Source organism: Globicephala melas, chromosome 1 (assembly GCF_963455315.2).
Source record: "Globicephala melas chromosome 1, mGloMel1.2, whole genome shotgun sequence".
NCBI classification, from domain to species: domain Eukaryota; kingdom Metazoa; phylum Chordata; class Mammalia; order Artiodactyla; family Delphinidae; genus Globicephala; species Globicephala melas.
This window is the reverse complement of record NC_083314.1, coordinates 128,090,760-128,105,842: the sequence shown is the minus strand read 5'-3', so window position 1 is coordinate 128,105,842 and position 15,083 is coordinate 128,090,760. Positions and strand designations below refer to the sequence as shown.

General features: G+C 33.4%; 1 protein-coding gene and 1 pseudogene across 7 annotated transcripts in view; one reads left to right on the top strand and one right to left on the bottom strand.

Annotated features, from left to right (window-relative positions):
• Positions 1–15,083, top strand: part of LRRC7 (leucine rich repeat containing 7) — a 498,913-nt gene that overhangs the window by 33,510 nt on the left and 450,320 nt on the right. The gene's annotated exons all lie outside the window — the stretch shown is intronic.
• LOC132593993 (shugoshin 1-like) overlaps positions 8,306–15,083 on the bottom strand; it is a 41,325-nt pseudogene continuing 34,547 nt past the window's right edge.

Below are 15,083 nucleotides of genomic sequence, written 5' to 3'. Positions count from 1 at the left end.
AGACTTTTCAGAGTCACCATAGATTTCATATATTTTGTCCACACAGTTTTCTTACCTGACTTGACATGGCAAATGAAGCACAGTAATTGCCTCAAATGTGTCTCAAGCTCTAGGAAGAATCTCTACAGGGGAAGTATAAAAAGGAAAAACAGTGTGCATTACTCATCTCCTACATTTAGCTAATGTGTACCACATAAGGGTGAAGAAGAAATGATTTCAGTATACAAATGAAGAATCAAAGGACCAGAGAGGGTAAGTAATAGACCTAGGATCACACAAATAAAATGGAGTACAGATGTACAGAAGTACAGAAGTTCACATCAACTTCTTTTTGGTGTACCTGTTTTTTTCATTTTGCGACATTTACCAAGGATTCTTTTAGGTACCTGAGGAAGCAGACTGGCAGCTTTCTTGATCATTTATCTTGTTACAAGTGCTTCTTTACTCTGTGAGCATATATGCAGGATAAATATTCACTGGGAACCTCCATACATTGCTTGGGACCTTCCAGTCTCAAGAAATAATTTATGTAAATTATAACAGGAAACTAGACCTAATATAGGATGAACTCCAGTCTTTACATTCTAAGCCATGTCATAAGTTGTCAGGTTTTATTTTTTTTAACTCAGTACAATAAAACTATAACAAGACCTTTAATTATATAAGCTTTGGAAAATAATATTCCATTCATCAGAAAGTCACATTTGATAAACCAGAAACAACATAATATAAGTGAAAAGTAGTGGGTGTAGGAGCCTGGAGTTTTTTAGCCTTGGCCCCTTCATTTACTTGATTGTGGGATGGCAGCAGACATGACTAGTTATCTACTTGCCATCCAGTCCCTTTTTCTTGCTTACTGGCAGAACCCTAATTTTATTTGGATATCTCTCTCCCCCACAAGTCTCAGGGAAGGATGTATCTATTTCCAGCTGCAGGGTAAATCATGACTGGTCTAGCCTGATCATGGCCATTCCAATCCTTTGCCAGTGGTTGGTTTAGACCCAGTTCTGGCCAATGAAACATGAAAGGAGGTTTGCAAAAGTTTCCTCACTCCTAAGAAAATACAGAGAAATTAAACTGCTCCTTTTGTTCCTATGCATATTTTCTTATTTATATTATACCTGAAACCAATGCATTTATATTTGACCACAAAATTAGCCAGTCTTAGAATGAATCTGATTCAGGAGTTGGCAGAATAGGGAGGGAAGCTCCCCAGTTCCATGGTGACCCTTTTGAGACACAGATCAGACTAAGTCTATAGCCACTCTACCACTATACTTTACCTCATACGTCAAGCTAAAACAATATTTTTTTTATTGTTTAAGCCACTGTAAGCCAGGTTTTCTATTACTTTCAGCCAAATACATTCTAAATGATACAATTTACTTTCAATGAAGAAAAAGCAGCACCTTGTTTGTGGTGATTCTATGAGCCTTGTTTTTTTTCTGGGTTTATATTTTTGTTTTTGCTGCTTTGTATGCATACTAGAAAAATTAAAATTTAGCAAGAATAAAATAAAACAAACTACTCCAAGTTGGAAAAATAATGCCCCCCAAATTTCAGCACTAAAACTCATGTGGACTAGTCATTTAACCTCTCTGGGGTTTAATTTCCTTAACTGTCAATGGAAATGGTAATAAATATACTACATAGAGATTTAATATAATAATGGATGTAAAGTAGTATAGTGCAGGACATCTTAGAAGCTCTAAAGTTTAATTCTCAATATATGTTTATTGGTTATTGGTGCTATTTATTTCTACTGTAACTATTTTTGTTTCAAAAATCTTATTATAAGCTTAGTTACCTACTTTCATTTCCTATAGAAAAGAAAATTAAGACAGATATAGACTGTAGCATATATCTCATTGCATCTTTATACAATCCTTAAAAGCTCACAAAGATTACAGATTTACTTCAAATTACATTGGTAAAAAGTAGCAAAACCCAAGACTTCTGTGTTTTTGGTGCTCTCTTTCATACAACATAGCAGACTTCTCAGAAGTAACAGAACTGAAGAAGGGAACTGGTTGCTAAACACTTGCAAAGTGTATAACAAAGTAAAAACTAGAAATACGGTCATGGAGGAAGAGATAGATGAGCTCCACAAAGTGACTGCAAGGGCCAAGTTTAGAACTGTAAGGCAAACAAAAATACACATCTGAACTCAACTTAGGGAATCACTCTATTATAGAAAAGCACATACATGATGTTTAGAAAAGGTCATATTCAGTATATTCTGTTAATTTAAAAAGTAAAATGTACAATGTGATATTCTATACGTGCTACTTAGTATCTTTTAGCTAAAACTACTAGTAGCAAATTACTGTGAACTAATACCATATAAAGTATTACTGAATTATGTAAAGGGTCTACTGAAATGGCATCATCAAGTAACAGAAAAATAAAACCATGAGTTTTACATTTGTCTTCAGTAATAAATTGATATTATAGTACAGAGGACAATACATTGAACTAAGTACAAATTTCAGTTTAGTTCATTCAATAACTTTTGTGACCATGAGCAAGTATGTGTCTTAGTTTCACATATAAGGTGAAGTCATTGGAATGGGGGAATAGTCTTCTTCTTTCTGTAGAATTCCATGACTATAATCATTTTTAAAAACTTTTTTAGAAGTAATACAGGTATTTACATTTATAGAAAAATTACAAGATGTTACAGGGAGCTCCCATATACCCCCATGCCAACTTTCCTCTTTATTATCTTACGTTAGTATGGTACATTTGTCACCATTAATTAGCAAATAGTGATGCATTGTTATTCATTAAAGTCCATACTTTCTTCATGTTTTCTTAGTTTTTACCTAATGTCCTTTTCTGTCTCTATCATCCAGGATATGACATTGCATTCAGTCATCATGTCTCCCTGGACTCCTCTTGACTGTGTTAGTTTTTCAGATTTTCCTTGTTTTTGATGACCTGTTAGTTTTGAGGCATACCAGTCAGATATTTTTTAGAATATCCCTCTATTGAGACTTGTGTTATGTTTTACTTATGATTAGACTGGGGCTATAGGATTTGGGGAGGAAGAACACAGTGATAAAGTGCCAATAGTGACTCATAGATGTTTATTTTATACTTTGGGTTATAATCCAATACAACTTTATTTTATTGCTCAGATTGTTCCAGTTTTAACCATTATTAATGCTCTATTATTTGATTTCTGAGTTCCTTTGACACACACCCATAGTTTTGTATCACTTCCTTACTTTGTGGTGCTACAAGATGCTCCTGGATCATCTTGTATATTTCCTATCCCAGTCTTAGAATCAGCCATCTCTCCAAGGAACTCTGGAATCTTTTATTAAAGAATGGTTTTAGAAACCAAAATCAAGGCACTAGGTGTGTTATTGCTACTGAGGTGTCATTGCCTCCAGGCCCTCTCAGCTGACAGAACAAGAAAATATATGTGTGCATACTAACCTGTGTATATGTATTCCCCAAAATATTTCTATATGTAACTCTCTGTATCTATGTTAAGCCAAACATGAGTTCATTCTCTCTCCAACTCTAATCCATTACCACCTGGATCATTCTACCCACCTCTTCTTATTTCTCTGTAACCACCTATCCCAATAGTAAGAACCTACTTTCCACCTTTTGCTATCCATTTGCTTAGTTGTTCAGTCCCACTATATATGTATAGTGGTTTCAGAACTGTTAAATCATTTTCTTGTGGGAAACAACTTATCAGCTAGAGAACAGTACTTATGTGCAGTTATTTTTGCCTTTAATGGACTCCTTTTATTTAGAGTTACTTAGGTTAACACCCTTTTCCCCTGCCAATATAGTAATTTTTAGCATAACAGCATAATCTTCAAATTGTTAAAGATAATACTTTAAAAAAATATCAACATATAAAACTTTTGCCAGATCAACAAGATAAAATAAAAAACATCATGTAATGCTCCAAACTTTTCCTAATTTCTTCTTTTTCATTTATTAACAAGAATAAGGAGAATATACATTTATTTGAGGCCCAAATGAGATTCAAATTTAAAAATTGTTAATCAAATTTTTCTTCTTCACCTTTAGAAGAAGCTGCTGCTATTTTTTTTTTTTCTTTTCAAGAAGCTGCTGCTTTTGATAGCTGTATAGTTTTGTAAAGGTACTTATACCGGTTCACACATATATTTTCTTTGCAGTTTTATGACTAAAAAACATTACTTTCAAGAAAACTTTGAAGTATCTAACCCCAATAATGTATAAAACATTTTCATTTTTTTTCATCTTTTTTCAAAAAGAATCTTAAGGAGATAGATGGGCAAATTTTGTCAGTTTTACTTTGCAAATAAATTGAGATTTAGTTAGTCCCATGTCCATATGACTTTAAAATGCCCGAGCAAGGAACAGAACCGAGATCTTCTGTCTCCCTGTTCAGTTATAATTTTGACAGCATTTTTTTTCCATCTCCAAATAGATTCACTCTAATACATTTGTTTTTATATTTTCATAATTACTTGATAGTACTAATGACAAAAGAATATTTCTAATCAGCAGTGCAAGATTGACCATAATGCTTAATGATTAGAATACTGTACACAAAGTAAACTACAAGAGAGTAAATGTTCTTTGAAATAGACCAGTGATTCTTAAAAGTGGCATATAGCTAGATGTTATGGTACATATTTTATTATATATCTGAATTTTACAAAGCCTGAAAATGGAAAATTTCACATGAAATGGATTTTGGTAAAGCAAATTAAAATTAATTTTTAAATTATTAAATTTCTTTACTATTTTTACCCCCTTGTTCTATTGTATTATATTAGTTTCCTAGGACTACTATAACAAATTACTGCAAACTGGGTGATTTAAAACAACAGAAACATATTCCCTCATAATTTTGGAAACAGAAGTCTGAAATCAAGGTGTTAGCAGGGTTGATTCCTTCTGGAGGCTCAGAGGGAAAAATCAGTCTGTCCCATGCCTGTCTTCTAGATTCTGATCACTTAAGCTTAGGCAGCCCTTAGCAATCTTTGGTTTATACGTGCATCACTCCAATATCTAATGGAAACAGATTTTTAAGCAAAAAATAAGTAGAAATTTTGGTTTCATTTATTGCTTTTTCATCCTAGGGGCTAGATGTTTTGTATCATACAACTCTAAAATCCTTTTATTCTTATGCAGTATGTCTTTAATAATCTCCAAATTTCTGATTATGTTTATATTTAAATTTATTGTATATTCTTTGGGATACCAGAATGTGGATGACAAGTTAGGAAGAATAGTAACCAGTCTCCCTGTAGTTGTTCTGCTTGTGCCTTTTTCTTCCTGTGCCCTTATTAGTTTGATTTAACTTTCAAAATCTTGGTTAGAAAATAAATGAATCACTTTTCAAACATATGAACAGTATAAAATTTTTAATTTATTTACATCAGCTTTATAAATTGTTTTTTTTTTTTTTTGCCTTATCAAGTTCTTGAATATTTTAAAATTTGTTTTTTCCTTTTCTTTGGACCCAGGGGGAAAAAGTGTATATCTGAGACTTTTTTAGAAGACAAGTTATGACTTCCATGTTGTTGTTTCTAGGGTTTTACATAGGTAGATATGCTATTTTCAAAGTCTAAAATTCCAAGCTTCTCAAAAATTATACAGTTTACTAATTTTATTTTATTTAGTAGTCATTCCAGATTTGATCCTAGGCCACAGAGCTAAATACCACAATTTACTTTTTGCCCTTCATAACAAAATCATTTTTCATTTTAAATAAGTGTCTATAAAAAATAATGGGATATTTTGTATTGGCCCTTTAGAATAATTTACAAGTTGTAAAATCCCCAAATAATCCTCGCTATTAGTGAGAGGCAGATGGGTTACAGAAGTCCTTCAGTAAGATTAAGATGCTATTTGGAACTAGAAAAACATTAACTCATTAATACCTTAACTTGATTTAATGATTTGGTTTACTGGATTAGCTCTAGCAGAGAGCAGGACCCCAAGAGAATAATATGCATGATAGATTAGGTTCTGGTGAAGAACTATGATGTCTTAACATCACTTTTTATTGTTTTATGGGCTTTGTTGTAATTATTTTATAAGTAGATGTGAATCTACCAACATTTTTATCACAATCCCCTGGGTTTGCTGGCATTAGGTGAGGTAACATGTATTAGGGTGGCTCTGAGAAACTTCCTGCCATGGTAGGGTTAGAGAGATAAAATAATACAAATTAAATAGTATCTACTCTGTAAAAGAAAATTAAACTATTTACTACTCATGGTGTTATGCCAATGAGGTAAAAAGACACATCATGTATATGTAAGAAAAATATTAAAAATCAGTCATTCAGCAAATGTGTGAGAGCAATCTGGTTTTGACATATGACATCCCATTGGACCTCAGAGTGATTGGTTGGCTAGGCAGGTATCTTCACCTTAGTGAAGATGATTGTCCTGACAGAACTGGACTCTTCTATTAAATATATAGAATGCATTCAACAAAGCTATTGACAACTTGCTTTGTGAAAGGTGCTTGACTATATGCTGTAGAGGATGCCAGAAATAATAGGACAAAATGTCTTCCTTAGAAATCATTAGGTCTATTGGGGGATGGAATGTGTATACAGATAATTGCAATTGAAATACGTGGTTTAGTTGCCATATAACTGTAGTTCCATTTAGATAGGGACATCAATTGGTCCCTGACTCTAGGTACTGGAGGACAGTTCCTAGAAAAGGTTATATTCGTTGTGGGTCTTGAAAGATAAAAAGGATTTCAATAGTCTGAGATAAGGTAAAGATGTGGTATGGAAAAACACACGTAACAAGTAGGAGGGCATGAGTTCTTCTTATTTATTTATTTAGAATGAAAATTGACTTTGCTAGAACATAGGCCTCATTGAGAATTATGGCTGGAAAAATAAGTGTGCCAAGATGTAGGATGTAGAGAATGATCCCAGTGCTAAACCAAAAGGCTAGAGTAATAATCCCTAAATACTAAATTGAAAATCAAACTCAAAGTTACTATTTTATCTTATAAAGAATTTTATTTTTAAAGGGATAAACTACAGTTGCTTTAAAACCTGAAAGATATATATACATATACATATGTGTCTATACATGTCTCAAACTTTCTGAACTGAATAATTCCCTCTCATGTGGTTGATGGAAAACTTTATATAAAGCAAGTACGAAATACCCTTGGAATTCACACATTTAACACTTGTGATTTTACTGAGGCATTACTTTAAATAGTATACTTTAGAGCACATTCAGATCTAGTCATTTATCTAGTCCCTGATCTTAAGAAACCATCAATTCTCTTGTCGTGATCTCAAACAGACTTTACAGTTGATCCTTGAACAAGGTGGGTTTGAACTGCACTGGTCCACTTCTATGCTGATATTTTTCAGTAGTAAATACTATAGTACTACACTGATCGTGCTTGGTTAAATCTGTGGGTGTGGAGGAACTCTGGATAAAGAGGGTAGACTATAAATTATAGGCTGATTAACCCCCATGTTGTTCAAGGGTCAACTGTGTTTGAGAAATTAAATACAACAGTGGTATAAGGGGTTCACAAGCAACTTAGGATGTATCCTACTCTGAATATCAAGGAGTTACTTTACTCAAATACTGTAGTAAGGAGTTTCAAAAGCTCCTCCATCCATCTTCAAAAATCACTCACTATCATATCACTGACTTTAAAAAGACGAAGTTGGGCTTCCCTGGTGGCGCAGTGGTTGAGAGTCCGCCTGCCGATGCAGGGGACACGGGTTCGTGCCCCGGTTCGGGAAGATCCCACATGCCGCGGAGCGGCTGGGCCCGTGAGCCATGGCCGCTGAGCCTGCGCGTCCGGAGCCTGGGCTCCACAACGGGAGAGGCCACAACAGTGAGAGGCCCGCGTACCGCAAAAAAAAAAAAAAAAAAAAAAAACCACGAAGTTGCCAAAACATAATTAAAACATCCTATTGGTTTCTAATAAAGTAAGTATAATATATATTTTGATTATAATTAAGGTTTTAGACAGTGTAAGAAATCTACACTATTTTAGTATTCAATTATAGCTATTTATGTTTAAAAGAAAAAAAATCAGCCTAAATTTTTTAAAGGCTTAAGGTAAAACGTCATATTTTCAGAATAGTTTTGAAGAAATAGCCATGGCAGTTTGACCCGGGTATATACTATCTTACAGATTCTCTCTTTGAGCAAAGGAAGGAGAGGGGTGTGGGACAATTTCAACAACATCCATCCAACAAAAGCGTCATTATATTTGATTGATATTTTTTTGAGTTGTGTTTTTTTTGTATTGTTGGAAATGGGAGATTTCAAGAAACACAAATCTATAAAGGTCGGCTCTTTTTAGTTTCAAAATGAATCAGAGCATGATAGTTCACTCTGACTGCACACCTACACTTAGGCAAGGTCAAGGCTGGGCTTTCTTTATTCTTTATTCTTTTTTGGAAAAGGATTTGATTTTCTGCTTTTTCACAACAGGAGACAAATTGACATTGGTGATATCCTTCAGAATAAGATGAGTTGACTGAAGACTTTCAGGTGGTGCATTGATAAGAGTTTGTGTTGGTTTGGGATCCTCAGTATGTTTTAGTGCTTTTAATGGAGACCTGGTGATGGGGCTCCTGTCTCATTGGTTGACAAGATTTTGAGTGCACTAGCCAAGTGTTTCGGAAGGCAAATAAAAGTCATCATTGTCATCTCCTAGACATGATTCACTAGTGCCCATTTCAGACTCGTTACTTTCTTCTCTTTTAGAATCATTTCTTTTTATTTTGTCAGAAAGGAGTAACATAATACCAAAATAAGATTGTAAGCGTTACTGAAACTGACAGAGCCATCCAAATATTTTTAGGGACAGATTTTTTTGGTTGCTGTTTAATTTTCATTTTTTTTTCTCCCTCTATACCTTAATACACAATTTGATTTTGTTTTTACGTTAGCTTTTCTTTTATCTTTTTCTTTCATGTGAATCTCTAAGGTTAGGTGTAGTTTGTTCAAATTTAGGCTCAAAAATATCTTCTTTTGTGTTAATAATTCATTTTAACATAATTTATGTTAATAATGGAGTCATCATTACTGTTGGAGTTCATGCTAAAGGGACATACCTACTGGTTTTGAGCAGGTTCTTCTCTTTGTTCTGAAGTATATTTTTCTTTCAAAGGAAATAGCTGACATTCAAGGTAGTAACATTCTTTTCTGACCTTAGGATGATATCTTGGGCTTTCTCATTTTGGATTTTTCATTGCCCAAGTCTAACACTAATATTTTATTATAGTCCAGGTAATTTTTCAACAGTGTAGAAATGCTGGTGATCATTTGGCATGGCCCAACTACAAATGACTTGGCTTTTGCCAATTTCTACCAAGTTTTTATTCCTTTTCTCTTCTGTTTCTTTGTGCCTTCAAGACTAACTTGAAAGGACTCTTCAAGGCACATTTCTTTGGCCATCTTCGGCTTTGGCCCCTGCCTCTGCCAGAGCCCTCCTCCTCACATTCCAAGGCTCTGCAAAGCTGTTGGCATGACCCTCAACCCCAAAGACTGTGGCATCATCTCCTGCCGCCTGAGACTTCTGAGACCACAGTTGAAACTCTCTGCTGCACTCACCCATTGGCTGTCTGGAGGTGGTCATGTAATGCGATGGCTCTGCCAGGCACTCAGGTAGAGTCTTGCTCTGCCAGGCAGCTTTCACAACCCCTTAAAATAACTTTAAAAATATGACAGAACAGTCACCTGGCCACATTCAGTCCCTAACTTAATTTCTTTTCAGTTTCTTCAACAAATTTAGTAAATATTTGTTAAGTGTTTCAACATACTGGACATTTTGTTGGGTGGTAGAGATACAGAAGCAAACAAGACCTGTGAGAACCCTGCCCTCAGAGATCTTATATTCTACCAAATATCTTACCCAAATACCTTTAAAATAGGAACTGGAATTTCCCCTAAGTTGCCATATATATCTTTAACTTAATGATACGTAGCAGAAAACGTGTTCATGTAGTCTAATACAACACGATATTTATAAAATTGGTATTTCTCCATAGGAAATATTTCAAAATAATAGGATTTTTGACAATTAGCAGAGGCAGCATGAAAACATTAAGCTTTTTAGTTGGGAAGGGAAAGAACTAGTCTGTAAAATCAGAGAAAGGAGAATGGAGGGAGACTGTGGGCTTCACAATTTGAACTTGGGCCAGCCTTGTTTTCTTACAATGCTTAGAATGTTACTTTTATTCCGTGCATTCATCCTGATAACATGATGTTTTAACCTCTGAATATTCAAGTCTAACCCACTTCTACATATTCATAAAGATGATTAATTAGACAGAACAATAGTAGAGGATGATTCAATATGTTAATATTTACATTGTTCTATTCTTAGCTGAAGAAAAAAATTTTACCATATGAAATCAAAGCGTTAGATAAATTTATGAGTCTATAAAAATTGTGAGTTAATTTTTTACATTTATACATACAGAGAGAGAGAGACATTTATACACAGAGAGAGAGAGAGAGAGAGATAGACAGAGATAGTAGAAAAACCTAAAACTGTAAGGAAGGAAAAATCAACAATGATCCCACTACCCAGAAATTAATAACACTTAACCCTGAAAACACCTCATTAATATAAGTACTGTTACACTTACCATTTTATGGATGAAGAAGTTGAGGTTTACATGGGTTAGGTAACATACAATGGTGCCCAGCTGGTAGGTGACATAGATGTGATTTGAACCTGTCTACTTAACTTGAAAGCCCTGTTTTTAGCCAAAGTGAATAATTGTTCTTGTAAGTTATGATTTCTAATGAGTGATATATGTGTATTTTATTTAACTAATACTCCATTTTTGGATATTCAGGTTGTTTCATAGTTTTTTCTTATACAATGCTACAATAAACACTGAACATTCTTGACTACTGTTTATATAGAATAATATATATAACAATGAGGACTTGTACCACTGGCATTTTACAAACGACCTTCCAGAATTATTTCCCATGTTTTTTTCAAATACACAAAAAAGTAGAAAGAACGTTAAAATGAACCCCAATATATCCCATCAGCCATCTTCAACAATGATCATTATTTTACTGCTTCTGTTTCATCTATGCTGATATTTATTTTGTTTACTATAATATTGTAAAGAAAATCCATATATCATTTTACCCATAAGTGCTTCAGTGCATATCTCTAATAGATAAGAATTGAACTCTGTAATGATTTCCTGTTTTTCTTTTTTTTTCAATTTATATGTTGAAGAAATAGGGTCATTTTTCCTCAACAATTTTCCATGATCTAGATTTGACTAATCAGTTGTGGTGTTGTTTAACCTGTTCTTTTTTCCCTCTTTTTTTTTTTTTTTTTTCTTTTTTTGTTCTTCATATAAACTGGTGGTTATATCTAAAGGCTTGATGGGATTCAAGTTCTTTCTTTTTTTTTACAAAAATTCTTTATGGGTGGTGTTATATACCATATCATGAAGCATACAATTTCACGTTGCCCCATTTTCAATGATGACAAGATTGTCGCTGGGTTCAGGCACATATCCTTTAGTCTATCTTCCTTCTTTCTTTACTTCTCTTCCCCTCCTTCTTTCTAAATCTTTTCCAGTCTGATATCCTGAATTGATAACTCATTTTTGTTTTCCATTTCCATGATTACTAGTGATTTTGATTTTTTCAACATGCTTATTGGCCGTTTGAAGTGCCTTAGCAAATTGCCTCTTTGTCTTTTGTTTCCACTATTTGCCCCTGTGGAAGAATGTACAAGGTCTTTGGGGTTCTTTTTTTTTTTTTTGTATTTTAATGTAATTAGATTAGGGATATGTTTGATTTTTTACATGGCACATTTTTAAGAGACAGTCCTTTAAAAAAACTTCCTAATCTAACAAGGAAATTCATTTACACATGGTGGTTAAACTCTTACAAGACTGGTGAGTATATTTAATCTCCAAGAAAAAATAATTCAGAAATTTAAGGAAAAACACAGTTTTCTACACAGAATATTTTACCAAATGCAGTTTTTTATAACAGACACCTTCAAGATCACAGTTACACAAAAACACTTCTTGAATTTTTAATTAAATCTGACTATTTATAAGAAAGATCATTACTCTTATTAAATACACTTTAAGTCAAGAAATTCAACTTTATGATGAAAAGATACAGACTAGGTACAAATTTAATTAAAGTATTATGGCAACTGTACATAAATATTGGCTAAATTTTCTTCCGAGAAAAGGTAATGAATAACTTAGTACTTTTATTTACAAAACACTACGTCAAGAGCTTTTTTTACTTCACATTTTTCATTAATACTTTTCAAATTTGTGACCAATGATTTTAACTACAATTTTAACCAAAGTAGAATTAAAGTCAATTGGCTCTTAATATATTCTATTTTCACATCTTTTTCTGTTTGTTTTCTCATATATTATTGATACTAACCCTTTGCTGTCCTAAGTGCTGCAAATATTTTTCCTAGGTTGCTATTTACCCTTCACTGTATTGACCTTATTTTAGATTTGTAGCATTTAAAAAATGTTATGAGGTAAAGTATGTCAAGAGATTGACTTTGGTTATTCATGGTAATTATGTTCTTATAAAGTTCTGCTAATACTGAATTAGCAAATCATTGTTCCTAGAAGAGATACAGGGTTAGGTTCCTGCAGGCCTCTGGTCACAAGGCTTTTATTAACCAAAGAATACATAACCTTGTTTTATGTGTGTTCTGTTTGAAGGCACCTTCTTTAATATATATTGTTGATTCATTAACAACGAACTCATGGCCAAATAGCACTATAACTCATGCCTGAACAAAGCTTATCAATGTATTTCTTCCATAAGGTGCTTGACAGCCTTCTTGTGCTTAGGAACACTACATAGCACTTCATTACCATGCTTGGGGAACACTTTAAGAGCAAAACCACCAACAAAAAGTATAAGAATGCAAAAACGAGGCACTGAAGACTTTGAGGTATGAAAGATGAAATAAGTAGGCAAAGTAGGCAAACCTTGTTCAGCCTCATCTGAAAATGTGCACATAGAACAACTAAAGTCTTTGCCACTCTATGCATGCACATGGCCACACATGACCACAAAAGTGCTGGAAGTATTGGATTGCAGTTTACAAATAAAATTGTTTTGAAAAGGCAACTTCATAAATTCAGAATCTTCATATAATGAGGATTGACTTTTGATTCTTTTCTGTGTCATCTATGTTTTAATGATGTCTTTGAATAATTCCTGTTTTGGTCTAATGTTATTGCCCTATATTGCATTAAAAGTAAATACATTTATTTTAGCAATCTGAAATTAAAATAATACGCCAAACCAGTCTTTTCTGCAATAAAATAATATACTATAGATTTTTAAGAATTTAAAAGTTGAAGTGACTTGATTTAAGATCAAGTCACTTCAAGATCAAAACTTGATCTAAGATTAAAAAATAATCACCACTCATGCTTTTTTCCAATCAATAACAGTGTTATTTTATGTAATTTTCTTTACTGTTTTGTTGGAGTTAATATTCTAATACATTTAAATACATGTAAAATATTCTAATACATTTAAATACATGTAAATTAAATCTGTGAGAAGTTTAAGAATTAGGTTATTGGGCATTCTGCTATAAGATTTGATACACAGCGTTTAATTAATAGAAAGTAGCCACAGCCTGACTTCAAAATAAATTGTTATGAAATATTCTTAATGACAAGAATAGGTTTATTCTGAAACTCTTGTCACTGACATAGAAGCTTTATTTTGACTTGAGGGAATACCCATAGTGGTGAAGGAACACATCAGGGATTTTAGAGCATTGGTGTGAGGGACTATTTCCTTAAATTAGTCTGTGTATTTTATACTAGGTAATGTAATTTACCTAAAACATCTCTAATGTTTTTAACTTAATTTTGTAAATTAAATATATGTACACATATTGTCATTTTTACAACTCTACGTTAAAGATATCACTATCTCTCCTATGCAAATGAGGATACTGAGATCCAGGGGTTTAAATAACTTATCCAACTCAAGTAACTTGCCCAAGATCACATAACAAGTAAGTACTAAAGCAAGACTCATCTTTTCACTCTTTGCACTGTAAGCTCTAGGTACATTAAACAACTTCAGGTTCTCTAATTTGGCCTATTTTTCTCACTTCTTGGCCTTTCCATATGCTAGTTCTTCTTCCTGAAACAATCTTACCTTCCCACACCATCTTCACACGATGAACTTTCACTCAGCCTTCGGTTTTCACACCAGGCATCATCTTCCAGTCCTCATGAGGTGTGTCTCAGTGACCTCAGTGTGTGAACACTCAGTGCATCCTTGTTGATGTGGACCACAATGTATTATCTTTGCTGCATTTTTTGCTTGTATGTACAATGAGTGAGATCAGGGGGTATGTCTTGTTCACTGTTGTATTCTCAGCCCCTAGCACACTGACTAGTGTACAGTAAGACCATTTGATTTGAAATATTTGCTGCTTAAGTGAACGTACATTTACAAATGTTGAGCAAAGCAACATGTTTCTAGATTTGGCAAATGTAAGCATTTTGATAACTTATGAGGTGAGAACTTCCTGAAACCCCACTTACATGAGGAAGCTGGAGAAGAAGAATTATTCTGGAAAGATGTGTCATTAATTACACTCACAGGATAAATGGCAGAAAAAAACATATATCCAAGAGGAATGGATAATGAAAAACAATTATGGATTTTCATTAATAGCCTGAAAAAGAGTAAGGACTAATGAGAAAAATATAAGAATATTTATCTAGCATATAATTGTGAGAACACAATATTATCATTCATAAAATTTCAGCAATTGGAAACCATTCATCTAATTTTACATCTAATAGCTCTGTTCTTGACAAACCAGTTCACTTTTTTTTTCATATTAAGATATATTCATGTATACATCCTATACATACACAAACTCTCCACTGGAAAAATTTATTGGTTTATTTACATTATCAAGAGCATTTGCTAATCACGTTTGTGCTTGCAGTGGCACATGGGAGGGACACCAGTGTAAAATGAATCTGACAGACACAGGTTCTCTTCTCAGAGAACTTTATTGTTAAGACAAACACTCAGGAG